The sequence below is a fragment of the Tursiops truncatus genome, chromosome Y, assembly GCF_011762595.2.
Source record: "Tursiops truncatus isolate mTurTru1 chromosome Y, mTurTru1.mat.Y, whole genome shotgun sequence".
Lineage (NCBI taxonomy): Eukaryota > Metazoa > Chordata > Mammalia > Artiodactyla > Delphinidae > Tursiops > Tursiops truncatus.
Window position 1 is genome coordinate 5,065,640 of NC_133428.1, and position 12,563 is coordinate 5,078,202.

The window sequence follows — 12,563 nt, forward strand, 5'->3', positions numbered from 1 at the left end:
TTTCTTGCCATGGGCGTACATAACTTATGTTAGAGAATGGCAACACACATTTCTGTGTGCTGGAATTACCAGATAGTTTGGGTTCTTCGAGTCTTTTGTATTAAAGTACTAAGGAATAAACTAACAACCAAAGCAAGAAAAAAGTGGCCTGAGACAGAATCATAAAATTAGGGCGAGATTTGAAGATAAACCAGAGTACAGCCAATGTACAGAATGAGCTTCAGGAGTTTAAAAAAAAAAAAAAAAGCTGTGGAAGGCCTGTGTTTTGGGTCAAGGGAAGATTTCTAAGATATATTGGTACGTGGAAAAGTGAATTCAGAATTCGCTCAGGCGAATCCGTTGTGTTTCGTTTGGGGGGTGAAAATGATGCATCTCGGGAAAGTACACGTTTTTTCAGCATGTTTCCTATGTTTATGGACCCAGATCCATAGAAAAGGTCTAGAAAGATACACATCAAACAGATAACAGCTGAGGGACATGGAGGGAGATTGTAAAGAACAACTTTGGATTTATTCCCTTTTATTCCTCCATGGTTTGAGTTTTGAAACCAAGCCCCGAATTAAATATGACTGGCAGAATTGAAACGACCGTAGCGTTCGAAGTGCCCGAGGTTTCACATCTGTTTTTATCCGGTGGCTCCCTTTGTCTTGGCGTGTCGGATTCCAACGTGCAGCTCTGCCCGTGCGCGGCCATCTGGGTAGGTAGCTTTCTTGGGAGCACCTTTCGATGAAGCCTCTCTTCGCCTTGAAACACCTCCCCTGCCTTTTGCCCCTCCCTTATCACCATCATGCCAGGCGGTCTCCAGCTTGGGTGGAGGGATCTTGCAGACTTTTTACAGGAAGATATCACACCTGCTCTTTAGCTGTGTGGCCCCCGCCTGGTGCTGTGAACCCCTGTGCGTTCTAAAAATACCCTGTGCGTTCACGTTGATGGTTTGTTTGTTTGATGTCAGCAGAGTTTAGATGGAATACCTACTTTTTTTTACGGCCCTGTCTTCGTCACTGGCGAGAGGCACACGTGTTAAGCATTATAATCATGCAGGCGCAGGGGAATTGTTGAGGAAAAGGATAAATTACAATCCTTAAACATAGGCATAGGACTCCTCTTAAATCAGAATCATTGGAAAATGACTGTTATTAAACATCTCAGTCCAAATAATTACAGATTCCGAGCAACAGTATAAAGTTTGTAACATTTTGCTCTATAACCAGCTCATTACAGATGATCAGGGGTGATTCCATCCTGATTTTGGCTCATGAAAAGGGAGAATGCTTATTATTATGATTATTATCGGTTTTTACGATATCTTTTTTTATAGGGCTATCAGATCTGAGGTCTGTTCATTATTTCATAAATGCCTCGTGCCAGATCGTTGTAGGATCTATTTTGGGGTTATAATGTGGTGTCTGTGGCATCTGACAAACTCATGTTTTAATTTATTTCAGAAACTTCTGGGACTTGAAGGCAATGTGTATTTGTAAAACACATTTTGATTCCATCCTAAGTATGCACTCATGTGTTTAAAAGATGTGTTCTTTTCACAGTGGTTGGGCCAGCCAACAGAGATTTGAGTTAAGAATTGACATGGGTTTGGGCTGGAGCGGATCCTAAATTCCATCCTTCCTGCAAATGAGGGGAACACACTGTTCAGGTGTCAAAAACCAAAAAACATGAGATCACACTGTGAGCTACTCTTTCTGGAGAAATGGGCTGAAATGTAAGACTCTCAGTATTTAATTGGGCCACAGTGTCTCTCGTTAGGGAAGTAGATAGTAAAGCCTTAACTTTTAAGCCGAACCCAGCTGAGCAATTTAACGGTTAATAGACAATGAACACAAATTCAAAAGAGTATTTACCAGCGAAAGGAATAGGCAAACCCTTCCACGATTGCATTTCTCATCTCTCATTAGGTAAAAGACCTTCCTAACTGAAATTCTCTTCTGCCCTATTCATTGAAAAACAATGGATACCAGAGAATAAAGACCAAACATCAATCACAGAGACCAGAACCATAATTATTAAAACAACAAAACACTGTACTGTATGTGTAGTTCACAGACAGGGCTGGTCCGAAGAGGTCTCTGTAGTTAATTTTTAAAGTATTAGCCATGACCAGGAACGGACACTCCCAGGCTGCTAGGACGACTTGTAAATAAGGAATTTCAGCATCACCAGTACATCCTATAATTATTTATAATGGCGGCGGAATGTTGGTATTTCCGGTGCCTTTGGGGATCCAGAAAAGACAAGAGTCATATTTCTTCCATTAGAGATTGTGTGGTCACTAATGTCGCGCAGGGCACGCACGTACCCACCGCCTTGCCCGTGCTGTTATCCGAGAATGTAAAGCAGGAACCGAAGCCTCATTTCTCCTGTTTTATTCGAAAACGTGCCGCGTCCTCATCGGATCCAGTTCTGGAAAGCTCGCCCTTCGAATGCCAGAACCAATTTTCACCATTCTGGGGTGAGAACCTTATCAGATGTATCGCTTCCATTTCATCGATCTGCCACAGACGGAAACAAAGTAATTTAACGTGTCCGGACCGAAGGAGAGAAGTCAGAACCCACGAAGTAGCTCTGTTTTCTCTTGTCCCATGTCAGGCTGGCTTCGGGCCACTTTTATGCCTCAAATACTCCTCCGCTGTGAGTGGGTAGCCACGGCCTCCGAGCTCGGGGGGGGGGGGGGGGGGGGCGGGCAAGGCATTTTCTAAATTCCTTATTCTTGCGTCACAGCCCCCTGCCCCAACCAGGAACCTCTCGGGTAGGGACTGTTATCCGACTGGCGTTTATGTCTAGCTTAGGTCGCCAAGCTGGCTGCAGTCCACAGCCTCAGCAGTGCCCACACTCCCAGCGAGGTTCTTTTCGCCTGTTTGCAGCATCCCCGGTAACCAGCGCCCGCTCTGGAAAGGGCACAAACCTTTATCCAGTCGCAGAGAATGAAGGTGACGCCCCCAAAGCGTGAGGATGGGACCCGGTCGGCTGTTAACCTTGGGTCTGAGTCCAGCACCCGTTTCTCTTTCCGCGGTAGAACAACTCGATATTCTGAGCCTGCTGTTGTCTGGGACCCGCGTAGACAAGCTTGCGAAGAGGTTGCTGGTGGATTGGGGGGCGGGGGGCGGAGCCGTGGACATCTTGGGAAGGAAGGTATCAGGAATGCAGGGCAGGATTTCCGTACGCATCGGGACAGCCCGTGGACGGCCTCGAAAGATTTATTATTGCCCATCGTCTCCTGTCTCAGGGAGTTTAAACGGCTGCAGGTTGTACTCCACGCTCAGATGGTCATTGGTTTAGTTACAGGTGATTGGCGTGAACGTTGAAAGCTGCGGGTGACCCCCCCCCCCCATCCACGCCCCGAGCAAATTATCGCTGCTAGAAAGTAAAAGATAGTTAATGCAGCATCCTGGCTGACTTGCAAAAGTAGCTTTGGAAGGACCAGGATTAACTATTTCCTCAAGACCAAAATGATATTATTATAGTACCATCTGCTATGCACATCCCACCGCCCCCAGAAAGGGCTTGTAAAGGCAGGGTAGCCCAATAAAATACAGGAAGCCCAGTTACATTTGAAGTTGGGGTAAATGCTGAATGATTTTTTAAAGCATGAGCATGTCCCCAATTAACGTACGTACTTAAAAAAACTATTCATTATTTGCCCCAGCTTCAAATGTAGCTGGTAAATAGATGAGTGGTAACTGTTAAGTGTGTCCAACGCAATATTTGGGACATCCTTATACTTGCGGGCGTCCTGTAATTTGGTTTGCTAAAGCAGCAGCCGTCCATAAAGGGCACTGTTGCAAATTGTTTGTGACAGAGGGATAATCATCTAGTGATCCCCAGATGCTTTCACTCAGAAAGAAGTCTAAATAGGGTCGACTTAAAGAAAACAAACCTTAACAAATAAGAGAACAAGGGAGAGGCTTCACGAAAGGGAGAGGCTTGGCAGAAAAAGAAACGATCGTCTAAAACAGCTTGAAGAATGACACCGTCCGTCAGTCCGCCCAGGATGCCGTCGTGGTTCTTTGCTAAGAACGTCATCCTCTTCTTCGGGTTGGCATTCATCCCGGTTGGCAACGCTGTGAACCTTGGAGAGAAAAAATATATTGGGCTTCGGTTTGTGTCTGAGCTGACCGTCTACCCATGAGACACCCTAAGTGAAATCAGCATTATGCAAAATAACTCCCAGATGATACATCTGGGCGATTGTAACAGTTTTATAACTATTCCTATCAACTTAGATTCTCCCATCTCCCCTTGCCATTGCAGTGGCTTTAACTGTTATTTCGTGTGGAAAAATAAACACGACATTCTTCTTTCTGCTGCCTTTAAGGCTTTATAATAATAAGTAAACAGTTACTTCCTGGCCGCCTAATATTTATACAGGTGGAGCTTGTTTCTCTGGGCAGAGGAAAACATTTTGAAAGAATGCATACAGCGGCTTTCTGTCTTCTGTGACATTTTATTTTCATGAAACAATGACCTAGAAAGCAAAAGTCCACATGTAATCCAAGTGCTTTAACGTTTTTCCTTGAAACCAGAAGCTAGCGCAGTGGCTACCAACACAGTGGATACGCACTAGGCACTGGCTCCTGATTCACGTAGGACACCCGGGTGAAGTGTGCTTTGCAGACAAAATCGTTACAACGGATTAAAATGTGTGTATCCACGGGACTTCGGGGACAGCCAGATTTTCCTCGAGATTCTAGAAAAGAGAGAAGGCAAGCCATAGTACGCGTCTTCCCACTGTCGCGTGCTTTCCTGCTCTTAAAAAAAGATGGAAAGGAGATGAATATTGGTGTGACGTATTCAGGGTCCAGTTGGCGGGATGATGGTGGTTCACAGACTTCCAAAATTCATCGGATGGACAGACGAAGTGTCAGGTGAATGGGCTAAGGGGGCATTTGGGTCACCACTGAGAGAACTTGCCTTTATGGGTTCGGGACATTGGAACCTTGCGTCCAGGGCACGGCTCCGTGTTCATACAAAGTCCTCCCAGCTGACCATCCCCTGTGGCGGTTTTGTGTAGACACGGATGCACTGAAATACCACGTCGGGGACTATAGCGGATTGCGTGGCTCTTAGAGAGATCCCCTACCGCAGGGACATCTGGAGCTCATGGCTGGAACACACACACGTGGTTTTAATTGATGGAAAGGAAGCTTGAACCATGGCAATGGGATCAGTCCTCCTTTTGGTTACCTTAGATTCTTGCTATTTCAGGACCAGAGGACACCGGGTTTTCGAGGATTTATATTACGGTACTTTATTTGCAGGGGGAGCCGTGAGCCCAGAAAAGATGCACGTTTTTAGGAAGCCAAGGAGGAAAGACAGAGAAAGATGGACAGAAGCCATGAGTCCCACAGAGGAGCAGGTGGGGAGGTTGCCCCTGCCCTAGTTTAGTGAACCCCACCTTTTCCTTTTCGTTCCTTTTCTGGTCTGAGACGATGCCATCGTGACCATCGGTACCCAACATATATGCCACAGAAAACCTCTGTTGCGGGAGGAAGGTAATAATAATATTACGTCTCTACCCTTTTTGGAAACACGTTGTGTAAGAGAGATGGCGCAGCGTAAGTTCATATATGGGTGGAAGAGATGCTATAGTTTCCAAATGATTGAAAAAACGAATGAAAGGTTTAATTACAATGTTAGCAACCGTGCATATATTGTATGTTTCATCGTGTGTGTGTGTGTGTGTGGGGGGTGATTCCACAGTACAGAATAGTATGAAACGCTCGCCTGTGTGAGACGACCACCACTGGGGGCCAGCAGGATACTGAGTTTCTGTAGCTGCCCTTGTGAAGAGCGTCTGGCCAGACGTTAGATGCTCACTGAGTACGTGGACATCTCATGACCCAGCCCTATCCGTTGTAGGTGTAAATCCCAGAGGAATTCTTACAGAAGTGTGTAAGGTGACGCCTCGCGGGTATTTCCTGTGGTGTAGGGCATTCCAGGCTGTCCTAGGTGGTCATCACCCCGTGAAGCTCGTAAAACACGGTAGACGCATGCTACAGACAGATACACCTTACCATAGTTGGAGTTTCAGCTACAGGATGAGGTCTTAAAAGCATTTTTTTTTAGACATCTTTATTGGAGTATAATTGCTCTACAATGGTGTGTTAGTTTCTGCTGTATAACAAAGTGAATCGGCTATACGTATACATATGTTCCCATATCCCCTCCCTCTTGCATCTCCCTCCCTCCCACCCTTCCTATCCCACCCCTCTAGGTGGTCACAAAGCACCGAGCTGATCTCCCTGTGCCATGCGGCTGCTTCCCACTAGCTATCTATTTTACATTTGGGAGTGTATATATGTCCATGCCACTCTCTCACTTCGTCCCAGCTTACCCTTCCCCCTCCCCGTGTCCTCAAGTCCATTCTCTACGTCTGCATCTTTATTCCTGTCCTGCCCCTAGGTTCTTGAGAACCTTTTTTTTTTTTAGATTCCATATTTATGTGTTAGCATAATAGCATTCTGCTATTTTTAAGTCGATTCCACACTGTGCCCAAGATAAGGCAAGGCTGAATCATTGTTCGTCTCTTGAACTTATCTACAAAACAGAAATAGAGTCACAGACGTAGAAAACAAACTTATGGTTACTGTGGGTAAGGGCGGGGGAGGGATAAACGGGGAGATTGGGACTGACACATACACACTACTATATATAGAATAGATAACTAATAAGGACCTACTGTACAGCACAGGGAACTCTACTCAATACTCTGTAATGGCCTATATGGGAAAAGAATCTTTAAAAAAAGTGGATATATATGTATAACTGATTCACTTTGCTGTACCGCAGAAATTAACAGAATTGTAGATCAACTGTACTGCAATAAAAAATTTCTTAAAAAGAGAAAAAAATAATTATTTGTCTCTAAATTTGGCTTAGAAAAGACTAATTTTCTTGTTAACAGCAGGCAAACAAAAACCCAGCCAGATATTCCACTTCATCCTTGCACTCGAGAAAATGCAGCACGTTCTTGATGAGATCCTTCTGGGCGAAAAGTTGCTGATGTGAACAAAAGCAAGGGGGGCAGGGGAGGGTGGATTACCTCAAGTAAGACATTTGCTAAAGAAAGAGTAAAATCAAAAGTCTTTTTTTTTTTTTGAAAGAGTATTCTTTTCTCAAAATTGATCCCATGTTAATGTAATTTTTCGTGTCCAACGGGGCGATGTGTGTGGGCTGGGACCTGAAACATAAAGACTGGGTCCCTAAACTTGAGAAAATGAGCTGCAGGGAGGGAGCCCGAGGAAAATGATGACACCCGGGGAAATGCCGTTGATGCCTTTAACCGCAAACAGCTGTCCTTTGCAGACCACTGGGCGGTGGTCATCAGTTTGCAAATGTTAGGTGTGGTTGGTCCAGAAAAAAGGCATCGTGCTGACTTCATTATAAACTATTCTTGGGAAAAGGCAAAGGCCATATGGAGCTAGAAAGACCCAGTATCTGACACAGATTGCAGACATCTCTCCGCCTTCGCTTTGTGGTGTTTGCAGCGATTGTACCGATATTTTCCAAAGGACGGCTTGAGTCCCACCATCTGTTTCCCCATCAGCTGCAACATCCGGGCGTGAATCCCACAGGCGTCTTCATCTGATGCTCAAGGAGGCTCCACATTGCACAGAAAACCCGAGTTGATCCTCGTCTCTGGAAAATGTGGATCCCCTTCTGCAGAGAGAAACACGCGTGGCTAGACAGCATCCCCTAAAAGATTTCAAGGGGCAGATTGCCCCCTTATCGGTCCGATAACCCCCTTATCGGTCATGCTGGAGATATTCACAGCGCATTTCTCACTGCTTTCGAGAAGGTAACATTTGCTGAAGACTTTGACATATTAAAAATGTATTTAAGGGGCTTCCCTGGTGGCGCAGTGGTTGAGAGTCCGCCTGCCGATGCAGGGGACACGGGTTCGCGCCCCGGCCCGGGAGGATCCCACATGCCGCGGAGCGGCTGGGCCCGTGAGCCATGGCCGCTGAGCCTGCGCGTCCGGAGCCTGTGCTCCTCAACGGGAGAGGCCACAACAGTGAGAGGCCCGCGTACCGCAGGGAAAAAAAAATGTATTTAAGAAGCTGATATAAATTGCGCTTTGCCTCATCTCTAGAGTGTGTGCGTTTGGGACTGACTGTCACACAATCTGCACCAACAGATGTGTAGGGTATGGGTTTCAAAAAGGAGAACGGACTCGAACAGGGTTGTATGTGGGCATCAGATTTCCTTGGAATATTATTGTTTTCCTTCCACATCATCTCTCTCTTGATAGCACAAGGTTAATATATGATGTATTAAACCCCTCAGCTGGAATGCTTGAGATATGACCCTCTGAGTCTCATCCCCCGAGGCCGGTGGAAACCAGAAGTCCAGCTCAGCCACAGGGAACACACACGGCCCTTTCCTTAGCCCACAGAGCACGCCACGCCCAACACAGGAAGGGCAGCCTGCATTTTCTGCTATGGGTCCATCAACTTCTCGAGCCACAGGGCTGGAGGACCATTCAGCCAACGTGTGGCCAAGAATCTTGCAAGGTTCTCTAGCAGCTTTCACTAAAATCAGCGTGGGCGTGAGCTGTGAATCCCTCATTGGAGATTGGCTTTGCCCTAAAATCGTAACATCGAATATATTTGCATCACTTTATAGGATCAGAAAGAATCTCCAGCTGAGGAATCTCTCCCTTAATTCTGTGCAGGCATGTAGGCATGAATGCTCCCATGCTTCGAACATCAGGCATCATAATGGTGATGTGGACCTAAAACTTCCTCTGGGGACTTGGATGTGCTGTAACCTCCTTCCTCCTTCACGTGACATCTCATGCATCAGGGACGATCCCGTTAACGGTCAAAACACAAGACCAAAAAAACCCACCTGCAGTACGTTAACATCTGGAGTGGAATTAAAATTAAAATACTTTTTTTTTTAAACATCTTTATTGGAGTATAATTGCTTTACAGTGGTGTGTTAGTTTCTGCTTTATAACAAAGTGAATCAGCTATACATATACATATGTTCCCACATATTCAGTGTGAGAAACAGTGGAAAGAGTTTCATCTCTCAGAAGTTCACATGATCAAGACAAGGTTTCCGTCCAGATGTGTCAGTCGCTTCTGGTTTCAACAGAATCGAGTATGTACCTCTTGGTTTCAGTGACAAAGCCTTCGAAAATGGGTCCCTTCCTACACGTAGTATTAGTAGTATCATTATTATTGACTTATTTTTTCTTTTAAAATTATTTTTAAATTTTTTATTATTTTTCAGTGGAAGTATAGTTGGTGTACAATGTAGTGATTCACAATTTTTAAAGGTTATACTTCACTTGTAGTTATTAGAAAACATTGGCTATATCTCCTGTGCTGTACGATGTATCCTTGTGGCTTACGTATTTTATACGTAGTAGTTTGTATCTCTTAATCCCCTTCCCCTATCTTGCCCCTCCCCCCTTCCCTCTCCCCACTGGTAACCACTAATTTGTTCTCTCTCTGTGAGTCTGCTTCTCTTTTGTTATATTCACTAGTTTGTTTTATTTTTTAGATTCTGTCTGACTTATTTCACTTAGCATAATGCCCTCCACATCCATGCATGTTGCTGTAAATGTCATTATTTCATTCTTTGTTTATGGTTGAGTACTATTCCATTGTATATATACACCACATCTTTATCCATTCGTCATTATTGACTTATTATTCCAGTAACCAGCCCTCCATGACACCTGAATTCGATGTTTTTGCCTTTCTGTGCACATGCTTCATTCCTTGCTTTGTTCCCATGAGTTTCCTCAGAGTACTGATTCTCCGTGTCTTGTGTGCGAATAAAATCTATTTTTCAACACCGGGTACAAATGGGTCTTCCTCCATAGACCCTTCTTGGGTTCCTAGGAAGCTCTCTCCTTTTCCCGTCATGCGTGGTTTATATAGCTTGTACCCAGGTATCACCTGCCAACTTCTAGTACCTTATTCCCCAGTGGACTGTGAATCCCAAAGGTACCTGAATATTGGGACAAACATTCCACCAGCTGAAGCCATTGAAGACATAACTCATCCCTAAGAACAGTCATTCTTCTGGACACGTGGGGTCCAGATGCAGCACCTTGAACTTCCGTTTTTAAAACTTGCTTTCATGGCAGAGATGAACGTTCAGACGGTTGAAACGTAGGGGGAGCCTGTTTGTCACCAACAGTGTGGGTTCAACCATGTAGAGAGGCGATTTGATCCATTACGTGTCCCGCCCAAGCCATGAGAACGGCAGAGCGGCCGCTGGATTCCTCCTCTGCCCTGTTGGGGCCCTTTCCCTGACAGCCCCAGACAAGCCTCCTATCAAGAAGAACCACTCTCTGTATTGACAAAACATACAATACCCCTTCTCCTTTCTCTTTCAAGAGCTTTCTGGCTTTTGTGTTAGGTTTAGTTGTGGGATTTTTCTCCTTTTTTTGTGGCATCATGAATCTCAGGGTCCAGAAAAAGTGGACTAAAATCTAGACCAGACTCTGTGTGCATCTTCTGTATCTTGAGCAAAATCGAATTCTTCATGGGGAACCACGCTGCCTTCGTGTTCAGGACCGTCGTGAATTGAATAGAGTTGGCGCGATGAGCTGTCACATCTTAATGGAAAAACCACAAGACGTAATCGACTACCTTTGGGTTTTCCTGCCTCCTTTTTGCAGGACACTTGATCTAATGTTGTATCAATGAGTTCTTAAAATACATGCGTTCAGGTCACTGTGACGAAAATGCATGCTTCCAGCTCATTCATCCCAGACTCCTAAAGAGGGCGACTTTACCTGTTCCCCCTCTGCTCCCCGTTTACCAGCCACTTCTGTAGTCTATGAACCGTGTTTCCAAATATGCAGTGTTGTCATCTCCTGTCTGGACAAACCCCTCCACCTGTCTCACCCCTTGCCCTCCTTCCGCTCTTGTCTTCTTCCACCAAGCCTCCCAGTGCATGGCTGGAAGCCTCCCTTGGGTTTCTTTAGCAAGTCTCATCTTTCTGATAAAACCTTTCCCCGGAACACTACACTGCTCTCCCGTTCTGTATCACACCCAGTCATGTGCGGATATATCCTAGGAGCTGTTCTCAGCCGGTACTGGGGAACTGGGGTCGAGAGCTCATGCCAACTTCCCTGCACAGTGGCCAACTCCAGGATACCCACGTGACGTCATGGAACAGGGAACTGGGGACAGATGGGCAGCCTTGGTTCTCCCAGCTCTAACCCGAATCCCTGCCCCTGCCCTGCCTGCCAATCAATAACACAGCTCACGGTCTGGTGGTTTGTTCCGTTCCTTTGCTTTTGTGGTGGGTGCGGTGATGGTTTTCCCCACCGAACTTGTCTACCTCCTTTTGTCCCCAGAACCTGTGAATATATCTGGTTATGTGGCCAGATAAAGGCTGCTGATGGGATGAAGGTTGTTCATTAACTGACCCTTAAAATAGGAAGATGATCATGGGTCATGCCGGTGGGCTAGGCGGAACCACTTCCTAAAAGGGCAAGAGGGAGACAGGAGACCAGAGAGAGTCTAGGTGAGAAGGGCTCAACCCCCCACTGCTGCCTTTGAGGACAGAGGAAGGGGCCCCAAAGCAAGCAGCCAGCAGCCTCCAGGAGCTGGAAAAGACAAGGGAACAGATGGACCCCTGGATCCCCCAGAAGGAATGCAACCCTCCCCGCACCTTGATTTTAGCGCCGTGACATCTGTCCCGGACCTCTGACCTCTGCAGTTGCAGAATAATAACTCTGTGTTGCTTAAACTCACAAAGTTTGGGGTCATTTCTCACAGCAGCTCTGAGAAACTAATATCGCTTCTGGTCTTGGTGAGTGTGGGCCAGTTACTTAAATTCCCTGAGCACCAGTTTGCTCAATATAACATCCTGGACTTGCTTGTAATGCTGTGAATCAGCAGCTGGGTCTGGGCTCCCCCGGGACGTCCTTGTGTGGGTCGGACTGGGGTCAGTTTTGGAGCTGCCATCCTCTGGATGGTCTGGATGGGAATGGATGGTCTAGAGTAGATGCGCCCATACGCCTATTGGGTGATTCCATCCGTCAGCCTAGACGAGGGGCTCCAGCTTGGGTCGTCCATCGTTGGTGAAAACTGCCGGGTGACTGTGGCCATGTGACACACCCTAGACAAGACCAAGAGAGAGGCAACCCAGTTGAGCCCAGTCTAAACGGCCAACCCATAGAAACGTGAGCAAGGAAAATGGTGGGTCATCTTTGGTGACAAAGTATTGGGGTTGGTTGTTACCCGGTGATCTCATAAGGATCCTTAACGAACAAGCAGCTAGTGTCATGGAAGCTTGGGAGCTCTCATGCCTTCTGCTTATAATTAATTCCAAGATGGAGGAGAAGCCACCCTTGGATCTCGTGGGGTTGGAAATGCCATGAGGGTCAAGAGGAGATTTGGGGCAGGTAGAAAAGCTCGTTTTAGTTGCTGTACATTCATGGGTGGGCACATCCCTCCAGAGTGGCTCAGTTGCAAAGCTGGACCAAGGTCAGCTTGGGTTTCTGAAGGGAATTCCCTTAGAAAAGGGGAAGTTGGACAGAGGGAAAAGAAAGTATTTGTTTTAGACAAGATTTTGTT

The 12,563-nt window shown here is 46.1% G+C and overlaps 1 long non-coding RNA gene across 1 annotated transcript; it reads right to left on the minus strand.

Annotated features, from left to right (window-relative positions):
• Positions 1-1,834: 1,834 nt before the first annotated feature.
• On the minus strand, positions 1,835-3,268 carry LOC117310558 (uncharacterized). The gene is made up of 2 exons (XR_004524709.2): positions 2,918-3,268; positions 1,835-2,504 (listed from the first exon to the last, which is right to left on the minus strand). It is a non-coding gene; the product is annotated as an uncharacterized lncRNA (long non-coding RNA).
• Positions 3,269-12,563: the final 9,295 nt, after the last annotated feature.